Raw genomic sequence first — 13676 nt, forward strand, 5'->3', positions numbered from 1 at the left:
CTCTCTGGACCATCAGCATCCAATTCCATCTCAAGCAGGTGCTCCTGAGATCAGAGTTCAGGGAGCTGGGACCAAAACCCGCAGCACAGACCAGACCTCCTTTCAACCTGCATTTTTACTCCCAGGGTTTTTCACACCCTCTCCCATTTCTACCTTTTCCTTTTGCCCAAACATTCACGCATTCACACACTGGAACCCCTCAAGGACCTAAATCCAGCCCCTCGAACAAAGCCCACAACCCGAGAGCAGACTAGGGATTGGGGACAGGCCACCGAGAATCACCATATGTAGTACAGACACATAAGGTGCCCATCAGTCCCAACTATAGATTCACGACTCTTGTGAGGTTCCTATAGTTTTCAATTCAGTACTTTGTTCCGTAGAGGAAAGAGGTCATTATAAGTTACAGAAAATTACTTCCCAAACACTGTTTCCTGACAGCCTCTTGAGAATACTTAGAAGTATTTTCAATTTGCAGATCCTTACTCTACTTCCAAGTACTATTGAATCAAAATAGGGGTGGAGATATGATTTTAAAATGGGGCAACACTATTTATCACCTCAAGAAGGGGAAAACGAAACATCATAAAGTTTCTTCTTTATACCAACAAATCCCTAATTATTCCCTTGAATTTCATGTATCATTTGTGCTGAGTTATATCATAGGATTTGAAGATACTTGAACATATATTAATTATAAGATTGTTGGGTTTTTTTTGCTGAAAATACAAAAGACAGTGTCTGTGACGTGACAGTGCAATACAATGGAAATTTACAGGACACAGGACCCACTGGAAGGAGCTGTGATTTCCCCTGCCTGCACCGGGCCCAGGAACAGTGACCTTTAACCAGTTCCTGTCAGTGCTGACGCGGTCCCCAGACCCATTTTAGGAGCAGCACAGTAGAGAAAGCAGTCACAGCACACCTGAGCCCCTCACACCCCCATCTTATCTCAACACAGCCAACTTCTGTGGAGTTCCCAGCAGTTTACTGTTCATTCCCAGTGAGGACCACAGTCACCGTCCTGAAGGATGACAGGCTTTGCTGGCACTTCCAAGTTTACAGGTTAGTAAAGGCAGGAACGGCTCAGCAAGTCTGTTAGGAAAACATCATGTACGTGTTCATTACGTGTGTTTGAGCATCAAACATGTGCTCATAAGTCAGTTACGGTCACTGTGTTGGGACCCTCCCCATGTTATGTCAGTCAATCCTCATGACACACTGGGGTGGGCACGAGGTGTCCCATAATCACCATGAGCACGTATCCTGGGCCCTGACGTCCTTTTCCTCCTGGACCCTATCAGTGACTTTTAACGATGCCTGTATATTGTAGGAATTAAATAAGACAGATGGCGGCATACAAAAAGGAGGGGTGGATCAGAAGTTCAGATTTTCATTGTTGTGTTGACACTTTCTTTGTAATAGGACAGACAATGTTTAAGCTCAGACGTAAAAGCCAAACAATTTTCCTAACTGGGTGTACCTTTTACACTCCCATCAGCAATACCGGGTCATTTCAACTAGTCTACATCCTCACTAACATTTGGTGTTATAGGATTTTTTGTTTGTTTGTTTTAATTTTAACCATCTTGAAACTAGGAATTGGCCTCTCACTATTGTCTCCGTGGTGTCCAGCAGGAATGGATAAACATGTATATGTGAATACATAGATATGAATATTAGTCAGCCTTCAAGAAAGGACATCCTTGGGGTGGCCAAATAGCTAAGTGGTTTGAGCGCGAGCTCTGAGCAACAAGGTTGCTGGCTCAATGCCCGCATGGGATGGTGGGCTGTGCCCCCTGCAACTAGGATTGAGGACGGCGACGACGTGGAGCTGAGCTGCACCCTCCACATGTAGATTGAAGGACAATGACTTGGAGCTGATGGGCCCTAAAGAAACACACTGTTTCCCAATACGCAAAAAAACACAAACGACTTTTTTTTTAAAGAAAGCACATCCTTCCATTTGGGGCAACATGGGTGAACCTAGAGAACATCATGCTAAGTGGAAGAAGCCAATGCAGAAAGGCAGATACTATATGATCTCACTTATATGTAGCATCTAATAGAGCCAAACTAATAAAGCTGAGTAGAATTGTGATTGCTGGGACCCACTGTGGGGAAGTAGGGGATGTGGGTCAAGTAATACAGGATTCAGTTATGCAGGAGGATTAAGTTCCGGAGACGTAAACTACAGCACTGAATTTGCTGAGAGAGCGCACTTTAGATGTTCTCAATGCACACACAAATCGTAACTATGTGAGTTAATGGGATGTTACTTAGCTAGACTGTTGTAATCATTTAATAATGTACACAAGTATTTACTTTTTTGTAACTTCAACAACTACGTGTTTCCCCAAAAATAAGACCTCACCGGACAATCAGCTGGGGTCTTATATTAATTTTTGCTCCAAAAGCCGCATGAGAGCTGGTTGTCCGGCTAGGTCTTATTTTCCAGGAAACACGGTACTGGATCTGCAGGAATGCAAAGCTGGATGCTGGGTGAATGCTCCTTAATCACAGGATTTAAAGAGAAAGAAAGAAGTCAAAATAGTCTTTTGCTCCCATTAGCCACTATGGGGGTTCCAGACTTGTGAGCACCAGCCCTGAGACAGGAGGTGGAGCCACTCAAAATGTGACCTCCTCTCAGCCCTTCAGTGAGGGGGGACTCCCAGTTTGGGACCAGACCTGAAATTAGCCTCAGCAGGGTGGATCTGGGCGGGGCTATGGAGGGAGATGGCACAAAGCTTCAGATTTCCCTGCCTCTCAGGACTTCCAGATCTGTTTCGCCTAAACCTGCCAAACAGAAACTTAACTCCAAGAGTTAAGTGACTATTTAGTCACTTCCTTGTCTATTTGATCAAATAAAATAAAAAGCAATTTAACATAAACATTCAGTATTTCATGGGACAGTTATAAGAAAAAGGAATTAATTCTTAACAAGGTAATAAAAGACTACTATTAATGATAAAAACTCTTCTGCTTTGGATGCCATTTTCTCTCATTTAAAATTTTCAGTAGCCTCTGTTAATATCACACTTTATTTCACAAAGATGCAATTTCAGATTCTTGGTCATGTTTGGAAGCCTCAAAGTACCATTCAAAACAGGCATTCCACTTAGTTTCACCAATTTTAGTGCAATTATTGTCCAATTAGGCTTTCAGAAAATTGATAGGGGAGTGCCCCCCACTATAGGAATTTTAAGTCTCCTTTTCCTTACTTTCTTAGCTCCCTAGTTCCTGATTTTAATCACCTTTCAAATTAGCTTTTTAATCTAGAACGGAAGAGTGTTTCTAGCCTGAATCATAGGAAGTCTCCTACCCCTGCCTCAGATAACTACCCCGGAACTTGTGATCTGTGTTTATTGTAATCATTATGGCCCAGCTCCTGGGTGAACACCTTAGTGACCGGATTAACCAGATGAAAAGGCCACAGGCTCCATGAACTAAACATAACTTCTATGATACAGCCACCTTGTGTCAATGGCGTTGGGTCCTGCTTTAGGCCTACACTTTTAACTCTGTTTAACCAAAATCTATCTCTCCTCATCTAGGGGCCAATGGAATACAAATGATGCCCCAGCAAGACTTCCAGTACATCCCATCCAAAAAGGTCAATATGGCCTTCCTGGCAGATCACGAGACCCCTTCACTTCATCTAAGATAAGATAAGAGCTCCGTGAATCCCCAATAGGTAGGGAGAACAGCCACATTCAGAAGGAAGCAGATACAGAGGCGAGACCTCCTGCCCCTCAACTTCCCATAGAGATTTATGGGGATCACGCCTCTCAAAGGAAAATGAGGCAGGCAGCTAGAGAGAGGAATGGGGTCTCCAAACATTCCTGCACGTTTAACACGACCTACGGAAAGCGAACACCCAGAAGAGCTCCCCTCCACGCCCAAATCTTTCCCATATCCACTATAGCCATCAACCACTATGTGGAAGCTAAAGGATACTAAATATCTAACTAGATTAGACTGGTTACTCACACCTGTGCCTCACCATAGTCTCATTATACCATTATTATAATATCATACATATACTCAGAAGTTCATTAATTTAATTATAACAGACTGAATTCTGGGAAGGAACATGCACAGTCTGAAAAAGATGAGGTAATTGCCTCCTGCCAATCAAGTGATCCTATACCTAGAGAGGACTAGAGCTTTCTAGAAGAGAAGGAAATAAAAACTCCTAGTCCTCACCAGTCAGAGCCTTTTGAGCCACTCTGTTGCTCGGGCACGCGCCTATCTCTTTGGAGTATACTTTCTCTTCTAATAAACTGTTCTTTCACCAATGTATTTCTGTTTCTTGTTCAAGTCTTTGCCTAAGACGCCAAGAACGTGGACACCACACCGAGTAGGGCCTGCTCTGCGGTAACAAAATGATGCCTGGGAATCTCATATGTTCCTAGAAGTGGCAAACCATTTTCTGAATAACTTTTAGCTAGATCTGTCCATTTAGTTAAATATGAGCATGAAAATGGCACAAAGTCTTTAACCCAGTATTTGGCCTGTGTCCCATGTGGAGGTCGGACGGTCTTAAATATTTAGGTAGCTGAGGTCCCACTTTTCAGAGAATTTTCTCTAGAACAAAGGGCCCGAGAGGGTTTACAAGCGCTCAAGCAACCTGCAGGTCAGATGCCAGCCAGCCTCACTCTAGATCGGTCTGATCACAGAGGACCACGATAATTCAGAAAGAGGTAATGAGCCTGGGAGCTAGCAAGAATAGGTTTCAAGATTAACCACTTAAGATCTGAGTCCCCTGCGGACACTACACCTGCGGTCTGAGAAACACCCAGAGAATTTTTGAAGGAAGCCAACCTTGACAACAGTTCTCAGACTGGGCCAGCCGCAACTGTAAACAACTGCAAGGTGACTAGTCCCCTGCATCCAGCATAAAAAATATAAAAACCCTACATTCCCTTCCCTAGGGGCAGCCATCTTCTTCAATCACTGCCACCATGGGCGTTCTCTCTGTGCCAAACCTTCAATAAAACTTTCTTCGCTTTCCTACTTTTGAGTCTTGTGAATTCCCTCACCTTCTATGAATGGCCAGGGTTGAATTCTATGACGATACAGACCAGGCTTAAGACTAAAAGCCAGTTCTAGGAAAATAACCGACCGGCGGAGAATCCAGGTACAGGCTGAGACGAGCGGCATTCCTCTCAATGAGAAGACAGTCTAACACCGGGACAAACTGACTCCTTTCAGTAGAAATGTTCTCTGAACTTTCAACGGAAAACTAATACCCACTAGGTATTAAAAGGATTCACTGGGGAAAAGGAAAAGGAGAAACGGACAAAGGGCTGCACCCAGCACGTGCACACAGGGCAGCACGTGCATTCCGGTGTGTCTACGACGGAGGGTAGGTAAGGCCGGGCGACAGGAGGTTAGAACCAGCGAGTTCCACTAGGGATGCTCAGGAGCTTCCGAGACCAGCTCCTGCCCCAGGTCTCCCCAATGATCAGTCTCCTTAAAGTCCCAGTTCATCTTTGCCACTGTAAACCCACCTCACGTAATACTTCACTGGCACCTGACAGGCTTACAGGTCAGTAAAGAGTTCGTTTTCTTCTGTTTTTAATTTTTATTGGGGGACAGTGTGTTTTCCCGGGACCCATCAGCTAAACTTCGAGTCCTTGTTTTCAATCTAGCTGTGGAAGGCGCAGCTCACTGACCCACGTGGGCATCAACCAACAACCTCAGTGTCATGAGCACTGCGCTCCAAGCACTCGGCCAACTGGCTGCCCAGTAGAGTTTAAGAGGGAAAAGGAGGTGCAAGGCGGGGCCTGCCGGGTCCAAGGACAGTAAGTTGAGGGCAGGACACAGCCCCCGGGCCATTTCAAACCCCAAAGGAAGCGCCGGTTCCCTACGGACACACCTCAATTTAAAGAGGGAAAAGCTGGCTGCGGAGACCACCGAGTCCATGGCGACCTTAGAGCCCTGAAGGGTTGTGCAACGCAGGTGAAAACGAGAAAACGAAACTCAAGCTCAGCACTGTGAGCTCCGCTGCCGAGCACCCGCTCCCGGGCCTGTGCTCACCACGTCGGCAGGAAAACGACGGAGACTCCGAGGGCGGGGCGAGGCGAGAGGCCCGACCGGCGCACGGACGCAGGGGAAGCGCGAGGGAACCGAAACCGGCGAGTGGGTGGGGCGGCCGTGAAGCCAGAAAGCCCCCCTGCAGGGCCACGACCCGGAGGACGCGTGGGGGGTGGGGCCGGGGCGGAGCGCGAGCAGCAGGGGGCGGGGCCTGCGCGTGACGGGCAGAAAGCGAAATGAAACTGGCCTAACGGCGGGACCTGAGAGGTGCGCGAGCGGCAAGGGGGCGGGATCTGGTGAGAGGCCCGTTCCGCGGCCGGACTGCGAAGAACGAAACCAAAAGCTGGGCCCCGAAAGCGGGCCGAGGAGCGGGCGGCGCTGGGAGTTAGCGTCCCCGCCCTTGGCTACCAAGGTTTCTCTTCGGGTTTTGGAATGTGTCTCGTGCATCCGAGTTGCTTCCTGCCCGCTTTAAGTTACTATGTGTAGCAGTTTTCAGGTAAAAGATAAGAGTTATATTAGACACTTGTGTTGGAGACTAAGATGTTTTCCTAAGTTGAAACTGTTTTAAGTCAAAGGCTATTTTTGCCAGCGGGTTGCACGGACGTCCTGCTGATGCAGCTGCAGCAACTCGGAGGGAATTAGGATCTCCGTGAGCGGGTGGGTGTGGGAAGAAGGGGTGGTATCCAGGAACATTTCCGCAGTTAGAATTCATGTAAGCAGCTTAATTAAACAAGAACTGCAATTGTCTACAGGGATTACGAACTAGAATGTGAAATACAAAACTCTCCCTGGGTAGAACAGGCAATTTCATACTGACACCAACAGAACAGCATTTCCTTTTCTATTCCCCATTCACTATGGAGGCCAAGACTCAACATTTCACACGAGTCCATGTCTATGCAATGTCCAGGAGAGGAAAATCCGTAGCTACACAAAACATAGTAGTGGATTTCAGAAGAGCAGGGGAAGGGGAAATGGGAAGCAACTGCTTCATAGGTAAAGGGTTTCCTATGCAGCTGATAAAAATATATCAGAACTGGGTATGATATTTGTACTACATTCTTTAGTACAATATGAATTTTACTTTATTTAACATGGCCAAGCTTATATTACTTGAATTCCAGTTCAAAACAAATAAAGATATATAAATTCCTTTAACTTATCTAACACGCATCAGTCAGAATACTCACTCTAGCCCACTTAATTTTTGCGTATCACTGATTCTCTCATTTTCTATCAAAATGACTCCCTCCCTGTCCACTGGATGAACTGTGGTTTGCTTCCAGGGATGGTTGATATTCGAGGATGTGGCCATCGAATTCTTTCAGGAGCAGTGAGAATGCCTGGAATCTGCTCAGAGGGCCTTTTTCCAGGTACATGATGTTGGAGAACTGCAGGAACCTGCTTCTCTCTAAAAATCGGTGACTGTTTGTGGGTCTCTGTGTTTTCCTCTGTGAGTCCCTTGGGAGGTCGACTTGCTTGTCTGAGTTCCACATCCCTGTTCCTGAGAGAGTTACTGAAGCTGTTTTGATTCAGGAGGAAAGGCTTCCTCATGGGGCCTATGGACTCTATAGACTTCTCCTCCCAAGTTCTGCGCATTTGACGCTTGATTAGTGCTGGATGTGCAACGTTAGGATCAGGAAAACTTACGGATACTTTTAAGACTGCCTGATTCTGTGTTTTACCCTCGTGCTTTTGATTCAGTAATTGTTGAAGAGAACAGCCCTCTGCAAACTTAACAACCCCTCAGCATTCAGAAGGAAGCAGTCAGTTCAACAATTTCTGAAATGCTTTCCTAGACCCGTCTCTAATATTCTCTCTTCATAGCTGAACAAAGAGGTGGGAATGTGCTCTGGAATAGCATTCTATATCATGTTCCATTTTTCTTTATAAATGGAAATCTCTCTTCTGCTAAATATGATCTGCACTTTGAAATAAGGGGAAAAACCATGGACCTTTAAAGTGAGAGATAAATCAAGGCAGGTGGGAATGAATGGAGCTGTGAACACAAGTAAGAGCACAGACGGGCACAGAGTAAGCCACGCCACTGCTGGTGCGGAAAGTCTCATGAAATGGGAAAGTTCTTGGGAAATAACAGTTTGTTTCTTGGGAGCTCTCAGAGGAAGTCGAACTCAATTAACGCTGCTTTCATGAACGAGTGAATGCTTTTTCCCACACACCCTTACTCAGACACTACTGCCTGCTCTGTCCCCTCTCAACAGGAACACAGTGAGCAGAGAATGTCCTCTCTCGAGAAGCTGCTAGGAGACACTCACTGGGAACGGGTATTTGTGTTGAGTTGGACAGGTGGCTGTAACGTACTCAGATGAGCTTGCTTTCTCAGGCTTTATGCTTCTGGAAATGGGTTCTTGGGAGAGCAACCTCAGTGGTTGTTAAAAAGGTAAATTAAACAGCCTCACCTCAGACCTGGGTGATCTAATGCCTCAAGGCATCTCCTGTGTGGTTTCAGAACTACCATCTCCTGTGTCCCACCCCCAGGGATTTTCAGTTTGTGGTGGGGCCCTGCATCAATGTCTTCATGGAGTAGCCAGGGATATTCTAACGTGAGGCCAGTTCAACACGGGAGGACGCCTGGGACATTTCTGAGAACTGATTACATGGTCTGGGCCTTAGGGAAGTCTCCATGGGGGATCCTGCCCTGCTTATGTTTTGGGTGGGGGACCATCATTTTACCCCCCATGCCCTAGGATGTAGCTAATTTGTAGGTGTCTCTAGCAGTCAAGGGCACCCAAATACTGGGGAGGGGACACTGACATTTTGGCCTCCATGTATGAATTCCAGATGTGCACAGATTTTTTTCAAGCCCAATAGCAGTGGAAGTACAGTGAAACCATGCAGACCCTCACTGGCCATGGGGAGGCCTTTGGCTCACTGGGAATGTGCTAGAAGGTCTCTGGAGCAAAAGGAGAGGCAGTAGAGGGTGTAGGAACAGGATCAGAGTGGGACAGAATATGTTCCTCTGGGACAAGAGAAAGAATTCTGGGCTTTCTAAAAATCATTGCCATTGAAGCAGATTTTCCCAAACCACACTTTAAGGGGGTTTCCTCCTTGACCTTTTAGCTCTCTCACCTGTGTCATCTGCTTTGTTTATTCGCACCTACCAGGGTGGAAGACTAGTGTCTCCTGTCTTCACTTCTCAGGGCTTTTTCCTGTGCTCCAAATATGTGGCCAAGTGTGGATCTGAGACAATGACACTTATTTATTATAAAAAGGAACGTGTCTCTGTGTGGACTCTACAATTTCTACCCAGTATTGTGCTCGGTAGAGAGGACATTATAAAAGGACATAGAAGATTATTGCCCAGTTTCCTAACAGCCCTTTTATGACGCTTAGACAGCATGTTCAATTTACAGATCTGAACTCCACATCTAAGTACTAACATGGACTCAAAAGTAAGGGGGTGGAAATTGGGGTTTATGATGTAGGCAATACTTTATGACACTGAATTTCTATGATTGTCCCTAATGTAAAGTGAAGGATGCAGATAGCCTCACAAAAGGGGAAGGTGAAGGTCAAGATGAAACATCATCAATATTTTACACCAACAAACCCCAAGTAGCTTTCTTCACAGAGGGTCACAAATTCAGTCATGCAAAGCAGACACTCCCAAGAGAAACTGGACAAATAAAAGAAATTGAAACCTGTGTTTCAGTTCTGGAAGGAAGGGTAGGAGTTCTGGAAGGAAGCTCCCCTCACACAGGGAGACAACGTTCCTGCAGTTCTCCCATCACGTCCATGTACAAATCCCACTGAGAGGCCCAGACATTCCTACTGCTCCTAAGGGAATTCTAAGGCCACATCCCTGAATATCAAGTCCCTGAAGTAAATAACACATTGACCAAGTGGCCATGAACACAGTTCATAACTTTACCAACGATGAAAAGACAAGATTAAGAGAAATGGTTCTGACTCAGGTGAGTTACCTGAAATATAAAATTACATTTTTTTCAACACAGTAAAATTCTCTATTATTTTCTCTAACTGAAACACAATGAATGACATGGATGTAAAAACCAAATATAGATAATACACTCTGGGGAAGATAAAATATGTAATTAAGAGTTCAATACAGGCACATATACATTTTTGAGTGTGTATATGCCATGTGGGCAACTCGTGATGGGTTTGAAGCATATTTCTCATAATGTGCACAGCAATGAACTGGAGATCTTACTACACTGCAGGTTCCGTGTAATTCATGGGTAGGGTCTGCATTTCTAACATGCTGGCCATTCACGCTTATGCCTCAGGTATCAGGGTTACACTTTTTACTACGAAAGCAGTAAAACGCATGGGAAGATGTAATGACTGACTTGGAAAGGAAAGGGCTTCACAGCAAGAACAGGTTCTTCTGTAATAGCAACAATGGGGGATCATTCCTTTCTGAACACTGGAGAGCCTGAGACATTATTCTCGCTCTTTCAGATATTAATGCATAAAACTAGAGAAATACTCTAGGAGAGCAATATTATTTTTCTTTAAGAAGAATGTTTGTAGAGGGGTGTCCGGATGGCTCAGTTGGTTAGAGCGCGTGCTCTTAACAGCAAGGTTGCCAGTTTGACTCCCACATGGGATGGTGCACTGCGTCCCCTGCAACTAGATTGAAAACATTGACTGGACTTGGAGCTGAGCTGCGCCCTCCACAGCTAAGATCGAAGGACAACAACTTGACTTGGAGCTGATGAGTTCTGGGGAAAACACACTGTTCCCCAGAAATATACACTGTTCTGCTTCCCCAATAAAATCTTTAAAAAAAAAAAAAAGAATATTTGTCCAATATCCAGTAAATAGTAGAACCTGGGATTTAACCTAGTTTTTCTGACCTAGAGTTTATCTACAAGGAAGAATCATGCAAGGCCAATATTCAGAGAAAATCATCAACAAATAATTATAGCAGATTTTGCAAGTGAAAAGAGTAATGGAAACAACAATGTACCAAAATGGAATGGATCAAGTAACTTTTACATTATATGTGTACACCCATATCTTTAAAAAGTCATGATGTGGGCCGGCCTGGTGGCTCAGGCAGTTGGAGCGCCGTGCTCCTATTGCCAAGGTCGCTGGTTCGATTCCCACATGAGCCAGTGAACTGCGCCTCTACAGCTAAGGTTGTGAACAACAGCTCTCGCTGGAGCAGGGCTGCCCTGAGCAGCTGGAGTTGGCATAAGCTGCTGTGTGCTGCCGTGGGCTACCATGTGCCGCTATGAGTGGCCGGTGGCCAGTGTGAGTGGCCGGCAGCCGGCGAGAGGTGCCCTGAGCTGCCGACCAATGACTGGCAACCGACTGCCTCAGCCGGGGGGGAGTGCAAGGCTCATAATTCCAACATGGGCCTGGGAGCTGTGTCCTACACAACTAGACTGAGAAACAACGGCTTGAACTGGGGGGAGGCAAAAGGGGGGGAGTCATGATGTACTTGGTAAAAATGACGGAAAAATTTTAATGTCACTGAAATTAAATATTTTCAATTAAATATATGCATCTATTTGTGGATGAATTTTTGTGTGTTTAAAAAATACTATGGGGACAAACACGCCCAATGATATAAACTCATATAAAAGCTACTGTTTTTGAGTGCATATGTCACTGAAAGTTTTTTAGTTATCATTGTGCTGGGTTCTAAATTGTGCTGAGTTCTCTCTTAGAATTTGCAGACACTTGAACATCTATTAATTATGACTCTTACTTTCTTCTTCTGAAAACACAACAAAGACATGAAAAAGAGTATGTCAGACATGACTTTGGAATAAAATGGAAACTTACAGAACTGAGGCCTGACTGCCTTACAACCTCCAGTTGAAAAACCAGTATCTGTAGCAAAGGTCAGAGCCTTTGTTTTCCAAAGCAAAATCAAGCAAAGACAAACTCAGAAAGGAGTTTCCAGAGTAAATATCATGGTTTATACAGAACACTCAGTAAATCTCCCAAAATCTTATTAGTGAAAATAGGAAAACTGTTACCATTATAGAGGAAGAATGGGGCATACAGGACCTGAATCAAGTGGATGAAGGTAACACCAGCTGTGAGGGGACAAACTGGTGTGGGCTGCCTGATGCACATGGATGAACCCATCATCTGTCCTGTTATCATTGGGGAAAAGTGAATTATGACATGGATCTAATCACAAGGAAACAGGTGCTTTATGCTTATTTTAAGCCACATGGGACTCCTATATCTGCTAACCTTTAGTTTAGTTTAAATAGTCTTTCCTTAGCATTCTAGACAGTCTTTCTATTGTGTGTATTTGTGCATTTTCTGAATCCTGGTCTCCAGCAGAGCTGAGGGAGCATCCAGATGGAACCTAAACACGAAATGTTCTCCTTCACTGATATCCCAGAATCCAACCCCATCATCCATGCGAATCTTGGCTATCAACACACTCCTATGCCATCCTGTCACAAAGGGAACCCTTTCAATGTTGCAGGTCAGTAGTTGAAGATGTAGGAAGTCAGGATGGAGAAGTGGACAGAAGGTCTGAGACATAGGGAAGAATTAATCTAAAGACCTGGCCTTGACTATCATAAGAAGAAAAAGAGGGAAAAAACATGCTGAAAATATATTGGTTAGCTAGAAACGTCGTAAGAAGTTATGGTTTGCAAGTTCTAAATACATGACATTAATGGGTGTATAAAAACCCTGAATTGAGACACAATACTTGAGAACCCGTCGTTTCTATCTCTTCTTCCTCCTCAGTGACATGGGGAGTCAGGCCTGCACCTTGAGAAGCTGAGTTGAAAGCACCAGCAGAGCCTTCATCTGCTACCACATCCACAGGCAGGACCCTGAAATGCAGAGGCCCCCCTCCCTGTCCTCGGTCACAGGAGAATCAGGGGCAATTATCTCCTACATGGAATCAAACAGAGGGTTCCATCCTGTTGTCAGGTGCCCTCCTTCCCCACACCCACAAATCCTGGTACAGATGGGGAATGTGGGGTGCATGGCCATGCCCACCTTGCAAGCCCATGTAAGGCAGACTTCACCTCCCCTTGGACCAAAGTATGGATTCTAATTATATTTCCTGTGACAGATAAATTAGCATTTGTTAAGCAGAGAGTCTTCAGTTGGATGCTGAGCCCACAGTTCAACAAAAGAGCACAGGGAAACTGAAACAGACAAGCTTCTTATCCTCACAATCCTGCAGGAAGGACACAGCATGCCTGGAAGGGCCACATGGGGAGGCCGAGGCAGGACGCACCAGAGAAGGGCAGGACCCAGGGCACATGCCTTTATTAGGTTTTACAGGACAAGTGATTTGGGGTTCTCCAGCTCAGTCCAAGTTGGTCAATTGAAACGAAAAACAGCAAGGTTTTGGTAAGCTCTGCAGGGATCTATCCAGGGGGTATACAAGGCATAGTCCTTCAGAGGCGGGGGACACTTGCTCACAAGGGCTGCTGGAGAAGTAATAACGGGAACTTACATTCACTTGTGAGTCTGTGACCTGTTGTCTGCACAACAGTGTATGCACTAGTGGAAGGGGCCAGTGTCACTTCAAGACAACTTGGCTACACATCATGGATTCTAAGGCAGCAATATGGTAGTTTAGCTAAACTCTCTACAGCACTAATACTTTATTTTAACCATCGTAATTCTCCAGTAGTAACAATCAGGAAAACAGGGCA

This window comes from Rhinolophus sinicus, chromosome 8, assembly GCF_057876585.1.
Source record: "Rhinolophus sinicus isolate RSI-liver-muscle chromosome 8, RSI-T2T, whole genome shotgun sequence".
Lineage (NCBI taxonomy): Eukaryota > Metazoa > Chordata > Mammalia > Chiroptera > Rhinolophidae > Rhinolophus > Rhinolophus sinicus.